This window comes from Caloenas nicobarica, chromosome Z (assembly GCF_036013445.1).
Source record: "Caloenas nicobarica isolate bCalNic1 chromosome Z, bCalNic1.hap1, whole genome shotgun sequence".
In the NCBI taxonomy this organism is placed as follows: Eukaryota; Metazoa; Chordata; class Aves; order Columbiformes; family Columbidae; genus Caloenas; species Caloenas nicobarica.
The window spans coordinates 50,303,871-50,331,393 of record NC_088284.1 but is presented as its reverse complement, the minus strand read 5'-3'; the positions used below and the strand labels follow the sequence as shown (position 1 = coordinate 50,331,393).

Genomic DNA, 27,523 nt, shown 5'->3' with positions numbered 1-27,523 from the left:
GTGCAAAATGCAGTCTTCTGCTTTTCTGAGATCACGCTATACGCAGCACACCCAAGAGCCTCTATTACTTACAAACACTTCGCCTAGTCAGGTGAAATGCCAATCAGCCTTCAGGTACCTGAACACTTTTGGGCTTCTCCGTGCAAACACAACCGCCAGCACCTCCCCAGACCACTCGAGCACTGAGGGTTGGAAGATGGCCAGGGATACGGCAAAAACACGCTGGAAAACGCTAGGCACCCTGAAACCCGTGAGGCTGCCAGCCATAGCCCTGGGCGCCAGGTAGGCCGCGGCCTCCAGGCCTGCCTGGGGAGGAGCTGCTGCTGGTGAGCGGCTCCGCCGCCACGGGCCGCTGCGGCCCGCCCGTGAGGCGGCGCTGGGCGCTGCGGAGAGCGGGCGGGCGGGGGTGGGGCGGGGCCGGGTAGGCCGTGCTCGGAAGCAGCCCGGCAGCCGGCCGCCCGCCGGAGGGCTCCGGGCGCGGCCCGCAGCTCCGCCGTTACGGTGGGTAGCGGGCAGGGCGAAACCGCTGCGGAGCGGCGGCCGGTAGCGGCCTTGGGCGCGCAGGCGCGCTGGGGTCGGTGACGGCGGGCGGGGCGGAGGAGCGCGTCCTCCGCTCCTGTCGCAGTTTGGGAGCTGCAGTGCGCCTGCGCGGCGGGAAGCGGGGGGGCAGGGCGGGGGAGGAGGGCGGGGCCCGACCCTGTGTTTTGAACGGCTCGATGCGGGTGGTTCACTATTTGGCAGGAAGGTGAGGAGGCCTCTATCCTGGCGGCGGAGCTCGCGTAGGGAGAGGGGGCTCCAAATGTGGCAGAGGCGAGCAGGAGGCAGTGGTGGCGGCGGCGGAGGGGGGCAAACGAGACAAGGGGAGCGGCCGTCCCCGCTGCCGCCGCGGAGGAGCTGAGCGGCCTGGCAAGGCAGGGGGCTGCGGCAGCGGCTGCAGCGCTGGCACCCCCGGGCCGCCCGCCTGGCACCCCCGGGCACCCGTCCCGCCGGCAGGTGAGCGAGCGGGGAAGGCGGGGGAGGGGAAGCGGGGGGGGATGGGAGGGAGAGCGCAGCCTGTCGCGCCGCCCTTGGCCTGGCCCGGCCCAGTACCGGGCAGAGCCGAAGGGAGTCGCTGTGGGGGGAGCCGGAGCCACCGCTCCCAGCCCAGCCTCGCCTCCCTTCCCCTCCCCCGGGGCTGACATTATGTAGTCACCCGCGGCGTCCAGACCCTGCGCCCCCTCCTCCGCCGTGGTCCGCGCCCGTCCCGCCCCCGCGGCGCGCCCGGAAGCCGCGGGAGGCGGGCGGCAGCGGGGCCCCCCGGGCTCGCGTTGCCGTCTGTGCTCTCCCCCACAACGCCCCGGCTGCCTGGCAACCCCCGCCCGTCCGGGCTCCGGAGGGGCTGCCGCCCTCTCCTGGCACAGGCCCCGCTCAGCATCCACTCTCCGTTCCCTGCCGGAGGGGAGGCGTCGGGGCCGCGGCCATCCCCCCCACTTCCCCTCTGCGGAGCTATTGTACATGGACTGGGGCCCGCCGAGGGGCTGCCGGCAGATAAGCCTCCCTCTCGGCAGCGCACGGGGGAGGCGGGGGGAAGCGTGCCCCGGCCCTCCCTCCCCCCCGCCGGGGGAAAGCGGGCTGAAGGGGGCGTGAGTGCGGCGGCGGGTCCGGGCCGCGCCGCGGCAGCCGGAGGGGGAGCCGCCGCCCCGGGCTGGCATAGCGGGGCTGCGGGCAGCGCTGCCGCGGTGTGAGGCACCGCGCGTGTGCGTGTGTGCGCGCTCCGCTCGGGCTGCGCTGGGATCCTTTGTCTGCCGCTTTCCGCTCCTCCCTCCCTTCCCTCTGTGTGCCTGCCTCTCCTCCCTCCTCGCCTTTCTCTCTCCCTCCCTTCCTTCCCCTCTCTCCCAGACTCCAAGCGCTGCTGCAGCTGCAGGTTTGTAAATACTGGACCAACACACACACAACATGGCTGACGCTCGCCCTGCTCCTTCACCAGGGTCTCCGCCTTCTCCCTCTGTCTCCGCCGCTTAGCCTCTCCTCCTTTTAGGCTTTTGTTTCTTCCTCCTCCCCCCTCATCTCCCATCCAAAAAAAAAGAGGAAAAATAATTCACCCTCCTTATTGCGCGCATGGCGGGATTTCAAGGGTAAGGATCCTCGCTTTGGAAGCTTTCTCCTTTCGTTTTGCTGTTAACAACAAAATGAAACCTAAAATCAAAGGGGACTTGGGAACCTGGCAAGGCCTGGGGCGAGGGAGGAAGGAAGGGAAGGAGGGGGGGGACTGGGTGAGACCAGCCGAGAGAGGCTTGATTGGAATGTGCGTATCTTTTTCCCTTTTTGGGTGGGGGGAGGCTGATGCACCAAAGTGCTGGCAGAGACGAAATACTGTATTACACTTGTGGAATGATCTAGGTCCATTTCATTTCAGGATGTAGTTTGGTGTAAGGTATCAACTCAGTGCAGTCACATTAGAAATACCTGAACTAGTTATGTCAGAATAGGCGTTGTGTAGGTAAAAACTGTAAGGCTTTGGGGATTTCTCTGCATTCCCTGTGTCTCCTTCTCAGTATCCTAAACCAGCTCACAAATCATGGGATACAAAACTGGAATTCACACTTGCCAGGTCTTTGTGTTGCTAGTTTTCTGTCACAGATTAATTTGCCATTGTGATGGCAATAGCACAAACGAAAGCATTTCTTTTTTGCTGAAACAAGACAGCATGCTTCTGACCTCTCCTAACACAAGGCAAATGCTCAGTTCAGTGCCCCCCACCTCAGTTATTCAGAGCACCCCCTTCTGGCTTCCATGAATATGGTTTATTTTTTTTGCTTGCTTATGACATAAAACCAAAATAATGTTTGAAGGTAGTTTGTTTGGCATATCTAAAGCAAGCTGCCATGGAACAGATTTATATCTATCTTGTAACTTAAGGATGAATGCTGAACGTGCTAAGACATGATGCTTTCCATTGCTTTCTAGGCATGTTACTGTAATTCATAGTGAATGTTTCATTTTTCAAAGATTATATTTAAAGATATGGTCTCTATTCAGTCATATACCCATGGATGGCCATGGCTTCTGTTAATATCTGAGCACTGCCTTAAAGTAAACGGATGTTCTAGCTCTGTCGTCTTTGTCTGCTTTGCTTTGGAAGCTTCTAGTGGAGAAGCACTGGTATGGCATAATGTTACAGCTTTTACTGAGCTAGAAATAAATATGCCGCTTCAGTGCTAGAATTAAATATCATATATTAATACTTATTTTCTGCTGTTTCTTCCATCCCCATTAACAACTGTTGAATAGCTGGTGAGGAGAAAATAATTTGTAATAATGAGTTTACAACAATGTAAAACTTGAGTAGAGTCATCCAAGTTACAAGATGGTTTTGGAATGTGTATGTGCGTCGTGGCTCTTGAGCCAACTGTACTGCTTCTAGATGGAAAAGTCCGAGCTAAAGTCTGTAACTTGATCTATCGGTACATTCATGAAGCAGTCACTTTTTTTTTTTCATTTAACAACCTGAAGGCAATGGTGGTAAAGCCACTAGAACAGTTTACCAGTTGTAGCTAATTAGTCATTCATTATGACAGCCATCAAATTGAAATTGTTGCTTTCTTACTAAAAGTGTGAAATGTACTGAGCTATGCAGCTCCTCCCTCAGAATAGGCCTTTGGATACTTAAGCTGATTCTTAGACTGAAGAGCTAAATTTAAAAAAAGGCTATCCACAACACACCTGTTTAAATAATGGGTCACTTAAAAATGGTAATGTTTCTTTAACTCTTTTACACTGTACTTTCATTGCTATAAATGAATATTATTCTGTAAAATTCAGCTCTGCTTGCTTAGCTTTGTGAAGTTTCTTGTTTATAGTATCTTTGCTATAGCTTGCAATTTTGTTCTTTTCTTTTGACACCTAGCAGATTTTTCTTTCTGTCTTGGTTGTGTTGATGAGTTGGTCAAAAATCAATGTTGTGGCTCTTCCTATACCATAAGGAGTTGATCTAGTTAAAGAACTTGCCAAATTCGTGTGTATTTGGTACCACTAAGTGAAGACACACCAGTAACTTTGTCGTTTTAAGCAATGCTAGGCTGTGTTTAACCAAATTAAAAACCAAGTACCAGCAAGATCTTATTTTCCAAAACTCTTTATTTTTTTGTATTGGGAAGTGAGACTGAGGAAAAAGACTGCAAGAAAGGCAGTCTCAGTGAGCAGCTTGCTGCAAGATGTTACAAATGAACCAATTTCTTTTAACAAGAAATACTTTTCAATGAACTTTGAAGTAAATCATGACTCAGGATAGTTCTAAATATTTATGAAATTACCAATTAAAATATAAAGTTCTAAAGGTAATAAACACTACTAATTCGTCTTATACTTCAATACTTTTGGTATATTTTTTTCTCCATCTGAGTAGTATTCTTCCATTGACTTCTTACCTTTTATCTTTCCTTGCTATCTCTTGCCAAGCTGCACTCTTTGACATGTTCTGATCTGTAAACATCTATCTGATGCAATACCTGTTTTAAAGTGGTGTGGGATTTTTTTTCGTGTAATGCATAGTTTGCTTAATGTTTGACAAATGAGAGATTTTCATTCAGGTTCCATTTTTCTTTTTAGAATTAAGGCTGTTGCTGTAAACTTTTCATGCTTTCCTTTTGGTTTTCCTTGCCTTTCCCTAAGTATTAGAAAGATCAAATTTGACTTCTTGGTGAAATGGCATGAGAATGTTGAATCGGTTTTAGTCATCTACAAAAACAAAGTGGTTTAAAAACTATCTTTCGAAAGCTATTCTCTGAAGCTGAGCCAAGAGAGAGAATCACCATTATGGAAAGTTATTTCCTGTTGTGTGGTTAAATAGCTTGTTTCTCATACAAGGTGTGAAAGAATCTTTTGGTTGGTTGTTTTTCTTGTTTTCCCTCTCTTACTATCGAGTTCCGTGGTTTTGTGATTGGAAGGCAATTGCTGCTCCTTCTTTACACTGGTTTTCTTGATGAGTCGTTTCTGCATATCAAGGTACATCCCACTTGCTCCATAGATAATACCAAGATGTCAGCATACCAGGCGACTTAACAGAATGGAGAATGTGACCTTCCTCGTATAAATGTGCAGAGTACTTCCATCCACATCTCTGTGATGTGGATAAGTGTTGATATCCTTGAAACAGTGTAGTTAATTCATTTTTATTTATGAACAGTTGATTCTAGTGACAGAGGCCTAATCACTGATACATTTCAAACAATGGTGAAATAATTTAATTCAAACTTATGCTTTCACTATGTGGTGGTTGCAGTTAACTTTCTGTTGTAGTGCAAAATGTGAAGTTGCTGATGGCATGAGGATTTCAGGAGGTAAATTGATTTGACTATCAGATTATGGAGAATGGTTCTACAAATCCAGGCTACGTTTTTGTGTTTCCTTCCTGTAATGCTTTTTGTGTGTTATATGAGGTCTTGTTTGACTTGCTTATTTGGAAACTTTATTGAAATGGTTCCACAGGATGCTGAAATGTATAGAAACTGTTCTGAAATACATAGAAATTGTTGTTATTACCTGTGTTAACTACTAGCTGTAACTATTATCTACTCATATTCTAATCTTTGCAGCTATTGCAGAGTGGTTGAGATGTTGAAATATCTTCTGACGGTTTGGTGGTGGTTGTTTTTTTTTTTGAGATCTGCTTGCAGTATACTGTATGCTATAAGTGCTTACAAATAGATTTTTGTAGTCTTTGATAAGACTTTAAAGCTTACAGACTTTTAAGAGCTGATTACCTCTTGATTTGTTTGTGGTTTGTTTTGTTTGCTTGATTTTATTTTTTTAAATGTTGTTGAATTTTCAAATGGTATTTGAGGTTTGCACCTACAAGTACTGGTACAGTGGATACTTGTTTAAGAGTAGTTCTGCAGATTTCAGTGTTTTAGTAAATACTTATACAGAATGGCTGAACTTCAGACCTTCAGTTCCATATAGTAGTTTGAACAAAATGGAATTGTATCAGTTTCTTTGTGTTTTCCAGTTGTTCTCACATTGCTGAGTTACGGTGGCCTTGCACAGGGAGAACACTTCCATCATGGTGACCAGCTGTTGAGTCCACTTGCCATCTTTGAAGTGACCTCTTCACTTTCACTTCTCTTCTGGCCCAGCTGTAGGCAGATCCAATTCTTTGTGTCATAGCTGCTGGTCCCCTTCTAACAGTGCCAGCTACCTCAGCTGAAGGGACCTGGCTTCAGTTACTACAGCTGTCTGTCTTGAGTGGTGTGTGGTAACCTAGCTATTTATTCTTAATGCTGGTTTCCACAGTTGTTAGTTTTACTGTCAGTGTTGGAGAGCCTGTCTGGTAAAGTCTAAGACTGCTTTTATCTGCAAGTTTGGAAGTGCTCTAGAGTTGAAGTGCTCCAATAAAATGTGTTGCTTTCTTTAAGGTGGATCTTCATCCTTTTGTTGGACAGCTTCGTGGTGGTTCAGAGGTAGTCTTGAATCCTGAGATCCCAATCTTGGCAAAGTAACTGTGACTTTGGGAGTAGCCTATTAAGATGATGGTTCCCTCTAAATGTGTACCTCAGAGGCATTTCTTTTACCCTGTCCATTGTGTTGCTTTGTTTTCTCTTCTAGATTCCTGTTAGAGCAGAACAATTAATTAATACAGGTAATGTTTGTAAGTCTATTCTGTTTTAAAGATTACTGTGCTAACTGGATTGTAAAGTATAACTTTGCTTGGCGGTTTAATGTCCACCACTGATGCTGCTTCTTACAACTCTACCCAGATGTGGCTAGTCGTACATAAAATGAAAAAGTAATAGACTTGACTTTTTTCCAGTAATGTTTGCAGAGTAAGTTGTTCTAGCTGGTCTATGCCATCATGCTGAGGTCTGTAAGATTTCACCTATGTAGGCTTTAATTTGACCATCATTCGAAAAAACACTTTTTCTTCTGAACTTGTATTAATCCAATTTAAATGTAAAAATGATCTTTGCTAGATTGTAATCTCTACCCTAAGTGGGTAAGAACTGCAAGATTTATTAGATGTCAGACTTCTGGTCTGGTACTTATTAAAATAAAATATTTTGGTTGCAAAACTCATTTTCCTAATGTAGTATTTATGTTCCGTGCATAGACTTCTTCCCTAGTATGCTGAGCAAAGGTAGCTGAAGTCCAATGAATAATTTTATGTTTGCTGTTGAGATTTTTAAATATGGAACTTTCCAGCTTTCTGGATTTAGTGTCAGTTTTGTGAGCTGAATAGCACAGGAGAAGGCATGTTCTAGAATAGTTCCCTGGTAACATTTCTGTTAAGTTTTCTTAGTAACCTTCTCTAAATGCCTGACAAACATAATGTCTGCTAAAATTCAGTACAGTGCTTAGGCTGCTGGTATGCAAAGGTAAGTACCCATTGTATACTAGCAGGTGTTGTCTGTTCTTTTGCATGTCTGGAACTTACCTCTCGTCTTCAACTTGAACTGTAAATGTTTGCAAGTTAGACTGTCTTTATTAAATTTTCTAGGAATGATAAAAATAAATAAAAGTGATGCTTGGAGGTTGTAGGTTGTGTAACTTGTGTAATTATACTTGGAAGACAGTTGGCTATGTCTGTATGATTCTGGTCAGTTGTTTGCCTGTCCTGTTTTGTAACCATGTGTGTTTTCCGTAATGATCTGAACACCAAAAGTGAAATCAGAATGGGAGCAAATATGTTAAATTAATTTATTACTTCCTTGTCAAAACTTTAGAGTTGCAGAGAGCTTTATTAAATGGACAATGACCTTTTTGTTCATTAATGCCCTTCAGAAGATATTTTCCTTAATGGTGAAAGATGACACACAAATTCCTTAATGATTGTTTTGCCACTAGTGGAACTGCAGTTTTGTGAGATATGGTTGGTCAAAATCCATGCTCTGACAAAAAGTATATTAAAAAAAAAAAAAAGCTGAACAGTAAATTCTGCCTTTCATGTGACTTCATAGAAATCTGACTGTTAAGTGCTTTTAGGGTTACGGAATATTCAGGTGTTTGATATACTCGGAAACAAGATTGTTGGATACTCGTTGACACCATGTTGGTAGGGAGGGGTAGTGTTCACAGTGGTGGTCCGCAGGGTCATCTCTGTACTTCTAAATGGAGGAAGAAAAGGCTTCTCTAGGAGTGAATAAGGATAGAAATATCTTGCAGTCCTTAGACTGCAGGAGCGCACCTTGGGTGAATTACACCTCTCCATCTTCTGCACCTCTATTTTGTCAATAAAAGCATACTTTATTGTTGGGTGACAGCCGTAAGGCAGAGAGGGCAAGCAGACTGGCTTCTGGTTCACATGCTTTCCCTAAGTGTTAAAACTGGGCGGGGCGGGGGGAGGTTTGCTCCTACCCTCAGTTACACCTGTGTGTATCCCTGTGGCTTGTATGGAAGCACATGAGATAAATTTGTTATTTCATGTCATGAGGGACATGTGGCTGTATTAATAATGGATTAAAAGTACATTTTTAGGAGATTATATATTGCTGTGACCTTGTTGGGGAGCCAGAGGTGAAGAAAGCATTGCATTACATGTAGTTTTAGGCTAGATACTTGAATAACAGAATTTATATGGATTCATTTGAGGTGGATTTTTTGTTTTTCCCCATATGTATAATATTAATTGAAGGAGCAAAGTTGTGGAGGGGTGAAATATTGCTGTGAATAAACATCCTCGTTTTTCAGTCATATTTAGGCCTCTAACCACATGTCTAAGAGACTGTGTTTGGGCAGGGGTGGCATAAGGTTAAATATAAAGCAAGGAACAGCCTAAAAGGCATGGGCGTGGTTGTGTGTTCTTGTGTGTGCTATCTGTAGGACAGACTTCTAGAAAGCCTCACCTGCTTTTATGGGGAAGGACCTCCTGAGATCCTGTTTTCGCTGGAAGATACCTTACTTTTTCCCTTTTTGAATTTCTCTTTCTCCCCTTCTCTGCTCCTCAGTTGAGTAGACTCAATGTTTTTTAAAGAACTACAGTACAATTTAGTTCTCTCTGCAAATAAGTATGTGCCTTTCCAAAAGGAAAAAGGAATGTGTTGCGGGGGGTGGGGTGGTGGTTATTATTACCAATACCTGGATTGATGTAAAATCCCAGGAAATTAAGTCAAATGTTTACATTGGTGAATCTAGTTCAGGTCAGATAAAAAGCTGTTACGTTAGTTGATGGGGTCAACAGAAAACACACAGACACCAACAAAAGGGTGCACTTACTTTACTGTCTTATTTCAAGGTATTACAGGAAAAAAAAAAAGATACATTTAGTTAAAACAATAAGCTTATTACACTCTACTTTTGAGCAGTGAATACAATAAGTAGGGTAATGCACCTAAGCATTACTAAGGTTAACTAAGAAGATACCTCACCAATTGCTCTAATAGTTTACCATCATCCAGATCCACAGTTGCTGGGGAGCCCTGGTTGCAGCAAAGGTTTGGAGCACCTGTCCTGGCTATTGGGAGGTCCTGTGTAGTGTGTCCACTTGTAGGTGAGATTTCCAAAGTCACTGCAAGAGGGTCCAGCTTCTATACAGTTGAATAAAGATATTTCAAAACTTGAAGTGCAGAAACGTGTGGTGTCACCCTCCCTGTTGGATTCTACCCAAAGCCTGGCCAGGGCTCAAGGAGCAACACGTGGGAGTTTCTCTTTTGGCTTTAACCACATATTTCTTAAAAAGGCCAGACATCTAGTTTCACAGCCTTACAACATGCCTCTAAATAAAGACAAGTTGGTCCGCTGGTTATCATTACACAATAGGCGTTACAGCAGAGCTTTTATAGATTGGCATCAGTATATATATTCATACTAAATTAGATCAATAATACATGGCGTATGCCATTAATACTATGTATTCTAGATATATTGTTGGGTTGTGTGGTTCATCTAGAGGTCAACTTTAGTTCAAGGCCTACTGTTCAGGCCTCAGTACTTCAAAAGCTTTCTGGAGAGAAAATTAGATTATGAAGCTAAAAAGAGAAAAGTACCTCTACCTGTTGCTGCTGCTGCAAGTTCTCACTCTGAATTCTTGTCTTGATTAATTTACTTACTTTTTTCATTTCCATTCATGCTTCATGCACAGTGAACTAATTTCAAAGCAGGGTTTTGATCAGAACTTATGAAAGTCTAAGGAAAGCATGTTCGCTGTGCGACAAGCAAGGTATGCTAGGAAACAATTGTTTTCAAGGTGGTTATCATTCTTAAAGTCTCGACTTCCTCCTTGCCATCATTTTGTCACCTTTCAGCTACTACAGAGCAAAAGGAATTCAATGTTTTAAGGCAGCTTTTTCTGAGCAAAAATTGTCATAAATTCATGCAGGTGTTCCCTTAAAGTGCATTTTTTCATGGTCCAGTAAATAACTTTTCAGAGTATTTGAAACAGTTCTTCATCCTCTGAAATATACATCAAGATCTTCTGATTAGTTGCATGAGTATGCAAATACCATACCAGTTTCAGAAGTAATACTTTGTGCATTTTTCTTCCATGTTTTAAAAAGCACCAACAGTATGAGGATTGTTCTGTTCTGATGTCTCTACTGCTTTTAGGGCAAGTCACTAGTTTCACAGCTTGATTTTTCTCTCACTGTTGTCCCACCCCTTCTGCCTGGTCTAGACTCTACATCTGCAGGAAGTGTGGTGTTTTTCACCAAAAATCTGGGAGGCCTGTATGTAAGCAAAGAGAATACCATGTAATGTTACAACAATGTTACAACATTCTGTATTCTTATCTTTTGTAGAAAAAGTATGATCAGCAGTTTAAGTTACCCTTGTCCTTGCTGATGAATCCAGTATTGACTACAGTATTTAAATTATTACTATTACAGATCTCTGATATATTTTCTTTTCAGCTATACTATTCTTCTATAAGTAGCAATTTTTGTTTTTTTGGAGTACTGTTCTTCCACTGACCCTCCAAATTTATCAAAACCAGCATATTTAGCTGTAGCTAGAGTTCATAATACAATGCCGAATTTTGTTTTCAGTGCCTTGCTGTTACTACATATTACAACTTTGACATCTGCTGCAGCTCTTCACCAGTTAAAGCTGATAGTCTGTTTAGGTGGAGATTTGTCTTAACATTGTAGGCAGTGAATATTCTGCAATTGGTCTGTAAAAACGAAGATCACATCATTGGGTGGTAGCCATAGCAAAAGACCTGCCATTCTTAACAACAAAAGCTTTCACTTAAGTGACTCACGTTTCCAGTGCAAACAGGTATTTGAATGCATTTGTGTGAGAACTGCTTTAATTTAAGCTACAATGGCTGAAAGTAAATAGGTAAGAAAACGCAGTTCATCACTGGTTGCTCAGCTTTTTCAAGATGCAGATTAAAGGCAAGGGATCATTTCTCCTGAGTCATCTTTATGTGTGTGTTTTGTGTGGTTTGTTTTTTTGTTTGGGTTTTTTTCCTCTGATCATTGCAAAGATAGGATAAAAATGACTAGTTATTTACTTTGTCTAATCGTGTGCTGGTTTGACTGAAAGTGAGTTAATTTTCTTCATGTGGTTAGAAACGATTATTTTTCATAGGTAGCACTTTTTCATGTTTGCATTTAGTTTGAGAACAAGAAGATAACACCCTGGGACAGAGTTAATGTTTTTCTTCAAGTAATCTTCTAGTGTCTTTGAGTTGGAACAGGGAGAATGTGAGAACCTGACTGTTATCTCGGTTGTTGTCTGGGAACCAAGGACTTTTGTGGGCGCTCTGCCCACAGGTGTAAGGCAGCTAGGACAGGCAGCATGGATGGGACAGACCTTGACTGACATAGAGGCTGATCCATGAGAATATTCCGTGCTTCCTATTTAAAGAGAGTTAGGTTTTCCAGTTGAGGAAATGGAGACACGTCCAGTTCCGCTCCATTTCGTTGGAGTTCCATTTGGGAATTCGTTTAGTTTGGCCTTTTGCATTCTACCATTTTTGCAGTAGCCGCTGGGCCTCGCTGCCTTTTTCTCTCTCCCTGGTATCAGCTGTTCAGGAGCAGGGTGCTCTCTTTCTTCCTGGCACTGGCTGCTTGGTACAGATGGAATTCATGGGAATTGCGCTGAGTAATTTTTATATTCTATTTTCTATTTTATATATATATTAGTAGTAGCAGTAGTAGTAGTATATTAGTAGTATTTTTGTTAAACTGTGTTTATCTCAATTCATGAGTTTCTCCCATTTTGATTCTCTCCCCTATTTGATGGTAGAAGGTGAGGGAGTGAGCAAGCAGGTATTGTGGTTAGATTGCTAGCTCAGGTTAAACCACAGGATCATGTCTATAAGCTTTTCTTAAAATCACATCTGTAGGGGGAAATCTTTCTGGTTTGAGTATGGTCTTAGGGTCTTTGCATCAGTGTGATGGTATGTTTTTGTTTGCAAGATGTTATTATTTACTCTTTCATTGCAGTAATTCCTAAGAAAATTATTTGTCCATTTTCTTGTGACTAGAGGAGGCCTTAATTTAGCCAGTAACTTCAATATAATTCTTCCCTGCACTCCCAGCTGGTTTAAGAAAGAGAACTACATTTTTATTGGAGAAAGGCAGCATTTCTGTCTAACAGATACCCAAGTTCATGCCTCTGATTTATTCAACACTGTCTCGTTATGATTATAGTTACTGTGGTGTTGACGATGGGAGTAGTTTAGATGTATGTGTCTCAAATCCATGAATGAACAGGCTCATATTACAGCTTGTCACAGATTTGGTTGTATACAGAGCTAATGTGGGTAACTGCATTTTCTAACCTGGTCCCTCTAAGCATTTTGTGGCCCTGCTTTTTTGTCATGTTTGTTTGTTTGCTTTGCTTTTAAGTGCTGATATTGGTTACTTAAGTTGAGATTAATAACAATTATGTTTTGACTTTGTAATCATTGCTGTGAATAATAGCTTGTCCGACTAAGAATTTTAAATGCTTATGTGTTTTGTCTGCTTTTAAAACTGGTAGATAGTTGCTGTAGAACATGTCTTAAGAATTGATGTATAATTACTTTTCTTTCTTTTCCCCCCACACTGTTTTTGTCATTTTCTGGCCATTTCCCCCAAATTGGTGGCCCGCCACTGCTCATCTTGAAGACAAATAGTGACTATGTCATAAGTAAGTTACAAAACAGTTGCAGAAATTTGATATAAACCATAAGACTCAATGATTGTTAAAGCATGAGCTATTATCTCTGAATACAGGAAACAAAATATGTTATTTACTGTGGGCCTTTCTGAATAAAGTTGTAGAAGCCTGCTGCATTAGACAGAAAAAAATGTTTCAAACATGTCCACAAAAATATTTGCTCTTGCAAAACTAACTGACATCACAAATTCTTAAGCGGGTCTTAGGAGAATATTTTCATTATGCTTATTGTGAATTTAGTGTTACAGTGGTGTCTTCTCAGTGTACTGGGCTCTAAGGTCTCAGAAGACATGTCCATGATCCACATGCAACTGGTGAGCTAAAAAGCTTGAAAGTGGTCTGTCAAATGGCAGATTCCGCCCCCCTGCCCCTCTTTAAAATGTGATGTGAAACTTACATTCACTCAATGTTGGCAGGTGTGTGTAGCAGTGTTAGTAGCCCATATTGTTGGGAACTGGCTGTTGCCACTTAGAAAGATTAGCCAGCCTCCTAAAGAGTTGTGAACCCAAGAGTTTGATTTGCTGTGATGAATCAAGCTAACAGACTTGGGTAAGTGCAGTAACTTCGCGCTCCACTACCTTCTAACAGCAGCGTTAGGTATGTTAGCCATGGGCTTTCTCTTCCAGAATGTTCAGGTGATCTGTTTGACTTTGGAACAATGTTTCTGAGACTAATACAACAGCAATTAAACTTTGCCTTCAAACAAAGGCTGATGACCCAAGTAGCCCCTATGAGGAGACATAAGCAGAGAACACAGAAATGTCTTTTTCAAATATACATTTCCCTGTCTAGTTTCTAGAGACCTGTCTTTCTAACTTTTACCAAACCAAAATGAGCAAACTTGCTTACCATTGTAATAAATTATTTCAGTCAACTCCATCCGTAAAAACATGAGTAAGGACAAAATACTTGCATTGTAACACTTAAGTTCACTTGCATTTATCATAAAATGGTAGCAAGTACATGACTTGTATAAGATACTGCTGTTGTATCGTGGGCAGTGGTTATTTTTTGTGCATATGTTTGTGGGGTTTTTTTGGATTCAGGGGAAGAGGAGGATGGATACCTATCAATAAGGAGAAGCTAAGCTGCCTCATATTTACTATGATGTGAAAATGTACAACTTAAGGCAATTACACTGACTTATGACAACTTGTTACCCTGATGTCTGTGCATTTCTTCACCATGTGGTTAAATGCAAGATAATTTGCAATAGACTGAACAATTAGAAGTTAAAATTTACTTTTGGATAAAGAGATGCAGGAAAGGTTCTCCTGGCTTTAAATAAATACTAGATCAGTTCTTAAAATTTTTTATAAAAGCATTATATTGTATGACTTCTTTAAGCATGGAGGGCTGTGTATTTATTAAATGATCAGTCAACAAGTTGGAACATACAGGGTTTAGTCAGTAAGTAGTTTAGCATTGCCTGTAAGAAGAATTGTGTAGATGCTTGAAAAAGTCATTGTGCTTCTGAGTCCTGCTATATTGTGTAAAGTCACAGGAAGAATTGTAGCAGTGGGGTGAAAAGAAATGAAATAATATCTTAATATTACTAAGTAAGATGAACTTTACCATTGTTTTTAAAGCAGTTTGGCTAAACTCTCATATGATGGTTCCATAGTAGAAGGACAGAAGAACACTGAAATTGAACTAGGGGGTTTTTGCATAACATTTTTAAAGGTGTGGTGCTGTACAGATCATGTTGTCTGCTGTTGAGGGAAAACTGTTGCTCTTCCTCTGTTCTCCAGAAAAAAACAGAATGATGCTTTACCGAAGTCATATGAAGAGAATTGTATGGTGTGGTAAATTCATCTTGCTTTTAGGGCCAGGATTATCATGTTCTTTTAGATGACTGAACTACCTACATATAAGAGAATAAAGTGTTAAGGCTTGTAACAGAAGAAATACAATTCACCAACTTAGCAGTGAAGTTGCAGTGTAATTGCCAGTGTCTCGGGGAATTAAGGGAAGAGAAAGCAGAGGGGCTTCTTTTCAACCAAATCTGACTCATAGAGCAGAGACATTAGTTCATTCTCCAACTCTACCAATACAGAAAAGCATCCTTTTGTAATACTTTTCAGATGAACAAGGTCACATTAAAGGTCACACTCTTGCCTTTTCCTGTTTTAAGTGTTACACTGGGTTAGTAGGAGACCTCAACAGAGGAGGTGGGCAGATGCTAAATGTAATGTAAATGGAGCGTTTTAAAATATGATTGTGTAAGCTGGGTGCTAAAACAGGTGATCTGGAGAAACTTTCAGCATTGACATTTAAACCTAGAAAAGTTAGCAAGACCCAGCCTTATGTATGACTATTTTGTAAGGAGGTGAAACTCAAATGCCTAAGGCTGAATTACAATAATTTTTCATTTAAAAAAATGCAATGCATTGGTAGTGGAACTAGCTACCATGAGCAATACTTGTGCTTCTGATGTATGGAACATGCTCACCTAATGTGTTATTCTATTTCCCTGGGTAGACCCCATTATAACATTTGTGAAATGAATATTCTGCCCAGGTTTTCTTTCGTAAATTTGTCCAGTTGAATTCCTACTGAAGATTTTTCAAGAAGTGGTTTTCTTGGCACATGCAAGAAAGCTGAGACACCAAAAGTATCCCTGTCAGAGTTGTAGATCTGCACCTTTTCAAACCAGCAACGCACTAGACTGATAAGATTTCTGAACTGTTCAGGGGCTGATAGTGATCTTAAAAAGTGACTGCCAAGCTACTTCCTTGTTTCTGACTTTAATTTAGCAGAAACATAATTCTGTACACTGATGGAGCATGTCTGAGACTCTTGACATAGACATCTTTATCTCCCTCAGTTTTGGAGTTATTAATTTCTTCCTCAGAATTACAAGCCCTCCTTCCACAAGGGCTTCTGATGGCCCTCTAGAAAGAGTTGGATTTGTAGAGAAGCTCAAGATGGATTTTACAGTACTTAGATCCTAAAAGAGCATGAGAGAGGGAGATGCCGAGTTGCTGAAAAATTAATCCAAGTGGTCAGTGCATTGTTCACAGCTGCAATATTTGGCCTCTGAAAGGATATTGACAATTGCTGAAGCATTTCTAATGCCAGTAGTTTTTGTTGTCACAGGTTGCATACCATGTAGAGTAGATAAAGTCATGTCCTAGTTGTGATCAAAGGTACTATTGAAATAAGAAAACTATAAATGGCAACCGTTCCTGCTCTGAAAACTTCTTTAGCTGCAGAAAACAAGGAAGAAGTTCCTGTGTAGTTAGTGGTCATATACTTGTATATCAACAAAGCAATGAATAGTAGCACAACATTATGTGATTGCCTCCTTTAAAAGGGAAACTGTGTCCTCTGTGTACACAGAAGAGGAATGGATTTCCTGTAGGTCTCCGGCTGATAGCCTTAATTATTTTGCTGTCTTTAACAATAAAATAGGAAATTTTTTGCTATTTCTCTAGAAATGTTGCTGTATACCTCAAGACTGTCACTTACTTAATGTATGCAAAGTGCTTATCTGTCATGTTATAGTCTTGTTTTGTATTCAGCTGTATGTTGCGGATGGATGTTCTACACAGATTTGATTTAACAGCAATTTGAAATTTATTGAGGTACCTCACAAGTTTAATAGATGATTTCTAACAAAACTTAATGTTGACAACTGATTAGTAGTGATTCAAAACAGTTCAGTGGGATTTGTTATAACCAAAACAGCTACTTGATTACAGATTCAAGAATGACAAGCATCACATTAAACTTATGGAGATAAACCAGCTCACATACACATGCACACAGATATATGGGTAAAAACGCATGCATACAAATCTAACACACACATGTGTGTGTTAATCCATTGATACTTGAACATAAGTGGAGGTATAAGTGATGGCCAAAATTTCCTTTTTGAGATTAGCGAAGTATTCACTTGTAATGTGTCAGCATTCTCAACGCGTGTCACGGAGGCACCCCAAAGTCAGTTTTAGGTGGACAACAAGTTCCAAAACAGACTTTATTCTAGCTGGAAAAGTGCAGCCAATCAACTGACTAGAAACAGGGTTTATACAATTAGTTAGCACTCTGACAACGTAAAATACAGGTTTGGATATCAGTTGAGGAGATTACTGGGGTACAGCAAAATAAGAATAATGAGGATCCACAGCGTGCATGCACACACAAGAAGCAAACCGGAGCCCTCTGGCTCCAGGGTACCCACAAGAAATAATCACTTGCCTGAACTAGGCAAGGAGTCAAAACTTGCCTGGTTAGGCATGGACTCATTCAAGGATATATCGAGTAAATAACCACTCACCCAAACGAGGAGGTGAGGCGCTCTCGGTCCTGGGAAGTCTCTTTAGATGGCATCCCAGTCTAAGAAGAGGGCTCCAGTTCACAGACCCGCTGCTCCAAGAAGACCACTCAAGGGGGCCTTCGGTGGGAACCCTGTTTTTATAGTCTGGTCAGATCTGGCTGTGAGTATTACAACATGGTCCAGAAGCTTTGCAGCTGCTCTGGGCACCTCCTCTGCTAATGACCCTGTCAATTGACTCAGGGTCCCATTAAGGACCCTGTCAATTGACCAAGGGTCCCACCCCTCCTGTCCCACCAGCGGTGGAGGTGAAGTCACCCTGACCCCAGGGTAGGGGAGGATGTGACTGTCAGCAGCTTGGTACCACCCTAGGTGTGTACGTGGGGACAGGCACAGTGGGGCACAAAAAGCGCTAAAAGAGCCATCAACTGCCCTATTGAAGGCTCCAGATCTCAGGGGAATGTGCAACTGCCACAATGGGTGACCATTGAGTCTCCATTGAGTCTCAAGAAACCCATCTTTGCCCAGGGCTTCGTGGCGTCGGCTGGTCGAGAGGTGACCAGGGCAGTCTTGCCTCAGGGGATGTGGAGCAGCAGCCACTGCTCCCCACAGAGCTCAGCAGGCCTCACACAGGGTTGCAAGATGACTGACTTCAGTTCATATTTTTGCACTCTAGCCACACTTAATGAGGTAATACTCTGGTGCTTTCCACCATTTGTCTACGTCCTAAACTTTCAGATTGTATAGATATGAAGGGAGCCGCAGGTGTGTGGGGCTGTCAGGAGTGACTGGTCATTCCCACCTTTCCCAGGTGGAATGGGGGTCTCTGCCCACATGGCAGGAGCTCCAGGAGCACAGAGAGGGGGTGTCCCAGGTTCCCACTTGCTGCACTTGCACAATGGGAATTCTTCTCCCCAACATGCCTGACCAGCCTTGGTAGCCAGATGGCCATGGGGCAACTGCAGCCACCACACTGGTAATGTTCTTTCTGGATTTAGAGCTGTTCCACCTTTTAAACCCGTAAGGTGAAGATGTCACTTGAATTAATTGGTGTAGTTCTTTCTCTTGCTGTACGTAGTTGTGTATGCATGGATACACATGATTGAGATCCAGTGCTTGATTTCATTAGCTGTTTGCTGCTGAACGGTGAGGAAAACTATTTTGAGTTGCATATTCACTCATCAAGGGAGAAAGGCTGGTGAAGTTAGAGCTAGTAAGGTGTTTGGCAGGCAAGACTTTGCTTATTGTTATTAACCAATTTAGGTTGATTTGCAGAATTTGATGAAATTAAGTTATTTTGAACTGGGAGGAAATTTGAAAAACACTTCCAACTCTTGTGCCACCTCTTTTGTTCTTAAAGTTGTGGCTAGTAATATAAGATGAAGTGTATGAGCTGTTAAGTTTTATGTGTCGCAATGGCAAATATTGCTGTCATTTAAAGTACAAAGGCAGTAGTTTGGATAGCTTAACCAATATTTTAAATAATATTTTAAAAATGTTTTCTCTTTTAAATGAGAAACTGCAGTCTTCTTGCTTTTATGTGTCCTGTGTGTTACTGTTGGCTGGTTAAAGCTATTGAATACTTAACTGAAAATTATTTATGACTTGTCAAATATCCATTAAAATACATTGGTGTAAGCTTAGGGATTTGTTAGGGAATCTATTTCCTAAGAGATTAAAAATGGCTTCATTTCGTGCATTTGGGACTGTGGAATGATAGTGTGGTTAGGAAATTCTTCTGAAGAAGGCATGTAAGGATCCTGTGGTATGGGGAGACTGTGGTGCTGTGAGTCTGCCCATGGTTCTGTTTATGCTGAAATCTACTTAATGTTCAAATTTGGGAAGGCTTGTTTGCAATTGCTTTTGGCTGCCCGAGACTGGCAGTTAACACTTGCATCTCTTATTCTGGATGTGTGCTTTGAGCTCTTTAAAGTGAACTTCTATTAAAACTTCAATCAAAATTCCTTAATCGTCTTCATGATTATATACCTAGGAAAAGTAGTTTTATTTTTTCCACAGAAAGAAACTGTAGTCTTCTTGATCCAATACTTTAACCTTTAGATCAGAGAGGTGAAACTAAGGAGTAAGGACATAGTGTGTTTTTACTAAAAGAAACTAGTGAACTGCTAATGAAAAACTTCAACTCTGAAGAAATAAGCACTGAGCAATTCCTGTTCATACATGCTTAGCAGAGGCCCACTGGCATTTGGCAGCAGAGCTCCCTAAGTGCCCAAGTATGTTTTCTTACTGCCCAGCATTGTGTGGGCTGGATAGAATTGCAACCATAATTTGGTAGTGTGCAATTTGTTGTCCTGCTGAAGACAACCAGTGAGACTTCTGTTTGTATTGTGTTCTCCTCTATGCTTTTTTTTTTTAATGGTTTTGTTACTGACTGAAATGCAGAATTTTTCAGAGGTGATGGCTAAAAGTTATTTGTGACAAGTAGCCCTCAATGAAAAACCAGAAACCACAGAGAAGCATGTACTGCAGCTTGTCTTGCAAACAGGCTAGGACAGAAAAAATGCTGCAGTGATCCCAAGAGTATTGGTATGAGGAGCTACATATAAAAAATTGGGCAGCCGATTGAAGTGGTCCTTGTCAGATGACTGTAGGATTTTTTTTTTTTCTAAAGCAATAGTAAAATTACTTAGTAAATGTGAAGAAGACTGGAAGCTGAAGTCAGGAAGAGGATAATGCAGTTTAGAAAGAAGTGAAAGAGTTCTTGGTTGGCTTTAATTCAGTATTCTGGAGTGGCATATAGCTTTAGAAACTATGGTAAAGTGACAGGTGGTTTTGGCAGGTAAAATCAGCTAACCAGTCTGGAAGGGTAACTGATGTGCAGTATATGTGCGCAGAGCCAGAGGTGCTGACCCTGGCACAGACTTCTTAACCTGATACCCTCAATAGAGGTGCTTGACTGTACACACGCAGCATCAATTTTCACTTCTGTTGTGCACTCGCTAAGGCTCAACTCTAAACCAGTTATTATTCATGTACTTAAAATGTTGTGAAATGTGAGAAGAGCAGAGCTCTAAAGAACATGGAAAGAATTAATTGTGTGTTTATAAAGAAAGTCGTATGTGATTAGAGTGAAGAAAATTTAATGAGTGCATGACTTTAATATTTGCTTAACTCTATCAAATAACAATGCGTTGCAGCAAGTTCCAAGGGTCCTACTAGAAAAAAAAAGTTACTAATGACTTACATGCTTCAAAATAAGAGAAAAATGTCCTAGAGTTCTGTAGAATAAAAGTATTTTTTTAAAAAGGTTAAAATAATTTAGGACCCTTTTTTTAAAATTTATCAAGCGGTGTCTATATGAAAAAAAAAAGTTTAACATTTTTATTTCCAGGGTTTGATTTCTGAATTGTCGTTCTCTTAGATGTAATTTTTAGATAAGGTTCAAATGTTTAGATTGTTTTCAGGATGCACTGTATTATGTGCTGCTGCTTTGCTTTGTGTTTAGTTTGCAGATTTTTTTAAATTACTCTGAAACATGAAATCTGATAACAATGTAACTGATGTTTATATTTTTGTCTTGAAATTTCAACAGCTTGGCCTACAACAGTTCATATTAGAGTTCTGTAGTTTGATCACGGGCTGTGACTTACAGTGATCTTGGTAGCACAGAATCTGGTGAAATAAGATCAAGGCAAAACTGTCTCTAGTTTCAACATGTTGTGAAGCAAGCTTCTCCATCAGATTTTATTGATCAAAAAAATATGTATTTGGATTCTCGTTCCCAATCTTAGTCTCTTAAAAGAATTGGAAATCATAGCTTTTGGCAACTTTGAATGTTTAAAGTGATTCCGATATGACGCAAGTGATGAAGTTGACTTACAAAACTGATGAAATTAATTATGAAACAATTTTGATCAGTGTCAAAATTGTCACTCTTAATTATTTGGCAATCATATTTTGCTGTTGCATGAAGTGTTGGTAACACAGGCATAATATCCAGCCTCTGAGAACGTTTATGAATTTTCCTATGTTAAGTGGCAGAGATGCTCAGTTTCATAACTACTGGATGGCAGTCTGTGTAGTGTAACTGCTAATTCTGTGTAGGACTTTCTTCTTAATGTCTAGTTATGGTGCTTTCTAAAAGTAGTCCTCTGACCATTTGTGAAGTCAGCAAGAAAATAGATGTGGCTTACTTAACTCATTAAGAGTTAAGGCACTTTTAAGCTTCAGATCGATTCTGTCCTTAGTCCTTTATTGTATGATCTTAATTTCATGCTAGAAAAGAAAACTCTGTATGGGAAGACTTATATATGCATTGGTCCCAGCTCAGTAGACTTCTAGAGCAGGGTTTCATTAACGTTAAAGCTTCCTGCACAGTGACTTCTTGAACTACTTGGACATGTGTTGGAGACTGCATGAAGTTCAACAAGGGCAAGTGCCAGATTTTGCACCTGGGACATGGCAACTCTGCCCGTACGTACAGACTGGGGAACGAGGTGCTGGAGGACAGCTCTGCAGAGAGGGATCTGGGGGTTCTGGTCGATGGCTCATGCTCAACTTGCCAACAGTGTGCCCTGGCAGCCAAGAGGGCCACCCGTGTCCTGGGTGCATCCAGCACAGCATGGCCAGCCGGGTGAGGGAGGTGATTGTCCCATTCTGCTCTGCACTGGTGCAGCCTCACCTGGAGCTCTGTGTGCAGTTCTGGGTGCCACAGGGTGAAAAAGATATAAAGCTACTGGAGAGTGTCCAGAAGAGGGACACGAAGTTGGTGAAGGGTTTAGAGGGAAAGCCATCTGAGGAGTGGCTGAAGTCAGTAGGTCTGTTCAGCCTGTAGGAGACTGAGGGAAGATCTCATGGTAGCTCCAGCTTCCTCACAAGGGGAGGAGGTGGGACAGGCGCTGGTGTCTCTGACCAGTGACAGAACCCGAGGCAATGGCAGGAAGATGTGCCAGGGGAGGTTTAGGTTGGACATTAGGACAAGGTTCTTCCCCCAGAGGGTGGTGGAGCACTGGAACAGGCTCCCCAGGGAGGTGTCACAGCCACAAGCCTGACAGTGTTCAAGAAGAGACTGGACAAGGCCCTCAGACACACGGTGTGAACTGTGGGGTTGTTCTGTGCAGGGACAGGAGTTGGACTCGATGATCCTTGTGGGTCCCTCCCAACTCAGGACATTTCTATGATTATACGAGTTAATAATGGGACTTCTTACAGGTTATGTTGAGATTCCTACTGAACTTTTGTAAGAGTAAAGAGACTGTAGAAGATACTTTCAGTTCTCTGATGGATCAGGTTTCAATGTCTGCTTTCATTTGCTAAGAATCTTTGGACAATTTATTCTAAGGGGTTTTTTCCTGCCCCACTGAAGCGTAAATAGAAAAACTAGACTACTGCAACCTGAGGCTTCATAACCCTGAAGGTAAATAACATTTCTATTGTGATGTGTTAGTTCACACTTATAATATTGAGTCGTGTTCAAATGCACTGAAAATACTATCACCCACATGAAAGATTCTACAAAATAAGAAAGCTGTCCAGGATGGTAGTGTCAAATGTGATTCCTCTGGGTTTTGGGTTTTGTTTCGATTTTGGTTTGGGGGGTTTTTTTGGGGGGTGTGTATGTGTTTTGTTTGTTTTGTTTGGGTTTTTAGTTTGTTTGGTGTTTTTCTGTTTCTGTTCTTCTGTAGAAAACACTTTTGTGTGTGTGTGTTCCAGGGTGTCGATGGATGGGTGCTGTAATGCAAACAAGAACACAATCGTATACCTTGCATCTTCCAAAGTAACTGTTTATGTAAGCTTAAGGGTAACACAGACAAGACTAAAAATTATGAAGTTTTGGAGGAAGTAACATTTTTAGCATTTAACCTATAAAGTTTTTTTAAAATCAGAAATAGATGCATTCTGAGATGGGGGCTGAGAATCCTGTGCTCTCCTGCTCTCTTTGCTGTTGCGTTTACTACAATTTAGAACTGCAGAGTGGGAGTTCTGAAAATTAAGTCTTCCAGGATGGTGTTCTGATGCTGGGAGGGTGGTCATTAAATCCCTGAAATTGAAAAAGATAAATGTGTTTAAAATACTGTTTTACAATAGTGACTAATTAAGTTCTTACTGCTGCCTTTAGAAAGTGGCTGAATTTCACACTGCCAGAGTTTATTTGCAAAATAAGGAGTTCTTAAGTGCTAAATCAGATTAAGTGAGACAGGCTGCCTTAATGATGTATATCATGAGGAAAATGCAGTGGAAATAAAGAACAAACTGTACTTTTGTCTCAGTGACAGCTACATTTTGCCAATTCAAGACAGAAAAAAAAAAAAACCAAGCATGGATAGAAAACATTGGAAATTATACTTTCAGGGTTTCTCCCTGTCTGTTGTTTTCTTCTTTTTTTGTGTGTAAGAATTTTGAATGGAGTCTTTGAGAGATGACATTTGTATGTGTTCTTGTAAAACTATACTAATGCTTCAAGTTAACAAAGTTAATTAGCGCGCCCCCCCCCCCCATATTTCAGCTGAAATACTGTTTCTAAATTTAGCAGAGCTGTGGTAGAGCATGTGCTCAAAGATTGTTTAGATAAAACACATTCACACCGTTGCCTGAGAGAGACTTCTGAAAGATCAGTCTCTGTTGTAAAGCTACCTATCTAATTCTGAACCAGTGAGATAGTTCTTCAAAATAATATTACTGTTGATAGTTGTTCTTCTACTATAGCGTTCTCAGGGTTTTTTTAGCATTCATAAGTTATGTCAGCCTCCCTGGCATTATGTTACAATATGAAGTTCTTATCAGCAAACCTTTTTTGGCGTTGTTTTAATGGTAAATAGTCTTTCCATTTGTTTATGCTAAAATGTTTTAATAAATAATTATAAATAAAAACTGCAGTGTGCTGTCTCGTGCATTATATGTTGTTAGCACAGTTAAAATAAATGAGTTTGCTGAAAGGTTAAAACATTTTTATCTGGTGCCAGAATCATCATAACGTATCATAGTCTGATCCCTGGAATTCATCATGTACGCATACGCTTTGTCCTCTTTAGCAAAAACTTTAGAGTATTTCTTGTCTCATTTTCAATGAAAGACACTTGAATAGACACTATTGACAAGAGATGGTTTGTACAAATTTCAGATTCTTTCAATCTTCTGCTTAATAATCTGCAGCTGTATCACTATAGCATTGTAGTGTGAAGGTAACTTAATTTTGTGATTTTTTTTCTTTTGTTTGTTTGTTTGGTTTTTTATATGTATATCATAGAGTGGTTTGTGTTGAAAGGGACCTTTAAAGATCATCTACTCCAACCCCCCACCCCATCACAGGTAGGGACATCTTCCACTGCATGAGATTGCTTGAATTCTCATCCAACTGAATAGATGTGCATTTGTGTGTGTGTTTATATAAATACACACACACAGTTGCGTGCCAGTGCTGATTGTTTCTGTACAGTTGCAAACAAATAACACATCTATAGGTAGTGGAAAAACTGCAGAGGTTGTCATAGGGAAGTGATAGTAATACTTGATTTGGTGTCTTTCAGCTCATAAATCCATAGTTGAAATGTATTGCTCTTCATGGTTGTCAGCTGTAAATCACTTCTGTGTTCAGAGTTTACATAATGATATTTCTTCTCAGACATCAGATGTTACTACCCACACAAAATCCTAGTGATAAGTTCTTCTTAACCAATATGCTGGATGAACCTGTAGGATACTTCATAATAAATTTGGAACTTGAATGGCTGAATTCTTACACCACAGGAAAGTGTTTTCTTAGGGAAGAACAAAAAAAAGTAACACAAACTAAAACCAGGAATATATTTTTATTCCCCCTGTTATGTGGGAGCTATTTTAACATTAAGAGTTTGCCTTTGGGAAGGGGGATGCAGAAGACTTGCATAGGATGATCTTTTCTGTTCGTATGGTAAGACTTAGTGAAAATAACACATTTCACCCAGCTTAGTGCTGAAATCATAGTACTACTTCAGCTGAAACGTGTACCAGCAGTTATGTGCTGTGTTATAGAAGTCAGAAAAAAACTTACAAAGGAGTCTCTTCAGCTGATGCATTTCATTTCAGAATGACTCCTTCCACAAAACAGTCTTGCAGCTTGTGACAGGCTGGTGCTCCACTGAACCGACTACCAGTGCAGACTTAGAGTGGAGAAGTTTTGTGCAAGAGGAATGTTTTGGGTATCAAAGTGAAAATGTTGGAGTCCAGCAGGTGGTGCCAGAAGGCTGCCTGATGGGCAGCTCTGGCAGCACGAAAAGGACTCCTGAGAAGGCACGAGCCTGTCGTTAACATCAGAAGGCGTATGATCTGAAATTGCAGTCTGCTATTTAGGAGCAACATACGCTATTACCCTCCCTCTCCTTCCAAACTCTTACCCCAGTAACAATGCATCAGCAAATATTCTGATTTCTCTCTGTTCATGATAGTAAAATTTAGATATGCTATTTAGGAGTGAAGCACTTTGTGGTTTTGGTGCCATTAGCTTTAATTATCACTAATGTGTTTTTGTGCTACTAACATCCCTCTTCCATGGATAGTAGAGTGGTGAAGCTTTCACTAGAGTGCAGCAAACAGCATTGTGCTGTGTGTTGCAGTGAAATCCATATGATTTGATGGAAAAACAAGCATAATAGTTAGCTGAAAGTTAAGCTACAGAATTTTTAGGTGGTTGTGCTTATTTTCATTAGTTAAAAGCTCGTCTGAAAACATTTTAATGTTTCTAAACAACCGAGTTTATAGAGGGGGTTAAGCTTGTTCACAGAGAAGGCTAGTCTGTATGCATGCTGTTTTTTCATCCTTTTGCATCTATACTGCAAAAAACTTTTAACACAGCTTTGTCTTCCTCCCTACTCTGACAGTATGATCATATTATTCTTATTAAAGCTGGCATTACTGGCAATTTGTAGGGCTTGCGTTTTTAGTCTAACGCTTGACCTGTGAAACACTCCACAATAATTGGAACACTATCAGACAAAGTAGTCATCTAATTTCAAGTTTGTTTTGGTTTGGTTTTGTTTGGTTTTGGTTTTTTGTTTTGTTTGTTTTGGTTTTTCATAAGTGTGCTGTGATCTAGGAATGTTTGGAAAAAAAGCTGATGACAAGTCAGAAGAACTCCTGTCTTTTAAGTCAAACATGCAGCTGCACTGCTGGTGACCTATGCTGTCATGCGTTGGAGGAATTGGTGCCTAACTGGTAGGCAGTGACGCTTCTCTTCTGAAAGTTACTGGTAGTCTTTAAAGACTAGTATAACTTGTTTTGGATGTGTCAGTTTGGATCCAAAAAAGCTGCTATCTGCTGCTATCAACAGAATTACCCTGGAGAGTGGGTTGGTTTGTATGTCATCTTACATGCACCCAAACAAGGAGTTTCTGCTCTTCCTTAACAGTAAAGCTCATTGCTACTGAGTACATTAAGCATGTTAAAAACTTGTTTTCTACTTTTATGTGGCACATGACATTCTTCAAGACTTGTAACAAAATTTTGTAATAGAAGTTTTTGCATTTTGTGAGTTAACTTTTTTCTTGATGATTTACCGTATTAAGAGTTTAAGATAGTTCCGTGATGGCATTAAACATGGTGTTTTGACATTCATCGTATTTAAGAATCCTAAGTTTTATGGGCTTTGGTTTATTTGTAATCAAGTAAGTGAGGTTTAGTTACACATACTTTAGAAGTCAAGATGTTCTTGGAGCATCTGTTTATTTTCAGAAAATCAAGTTGTGTACCTCATTAGTGTCTCCAGAGCTGTCAGTGTGAAACTGAAATGTAAGTTGAGTTCAGAATGCTAGTGTTAGGAAAACAATTTTCATTTGCTTTCAGTGAAAATCTTCAGTGAGGATTTGAATTAGTGATAGTTACTGCTTTAGTTTCTATAAAATTAATTTGAAGTGCTGAATCAGGTTTTGACTTCAGTTTTGACGGGTGTCCTTAGGTTCAGAGAGCACAGTGAAACATTTCATTAAGTGCTAGCAAATAAATTGTGACTTTAAAAGGATTAGGAAGCAATTCTCCTTTTTGGAGGTATGACTTCAGATTCGTGGCACAGTAATGACTGGGGACATACCATAAAAAAATAAAAGTTCCCTGGTAGAAAAACTCAACTTTCGTGGTGTTCTAGTTATCTTTATAAATGTAACTACTTAACAACCAGTGAAATTAAAACATCTGTATAGTACTTCGTTTTCATTATGGGGCAGAGGGAAACTA

The 27,523-nt window shown here is 41.0% G+C and overlaps 1 protein-coding gene across 7 annotated transcripts in view; it reads left to right on the top strand.

Annotated features, from left to right (window-relative positions):
• Positions 1–414: 414 nt before the first annotated feature.
• Positions 415–27,523, top strand: part of SPIN1 (spindlin 1) — a 53,061-nt gene continuing 25,952 nt past the window's right edge. Inside the window, exons 1-2 of one of the 7 annotated variants that reach the window (XM_065657228.1) lie at positions 455–501; positions 24,567–24,628. The gene's annotated coding sequence lies outside the window, so the exon portion shown is untranslated. The other 6 variants (XM_065657225.1, XM_065657224.1, XM_065657229.1 and 3 more) reach the window with 6 other exon arrangements.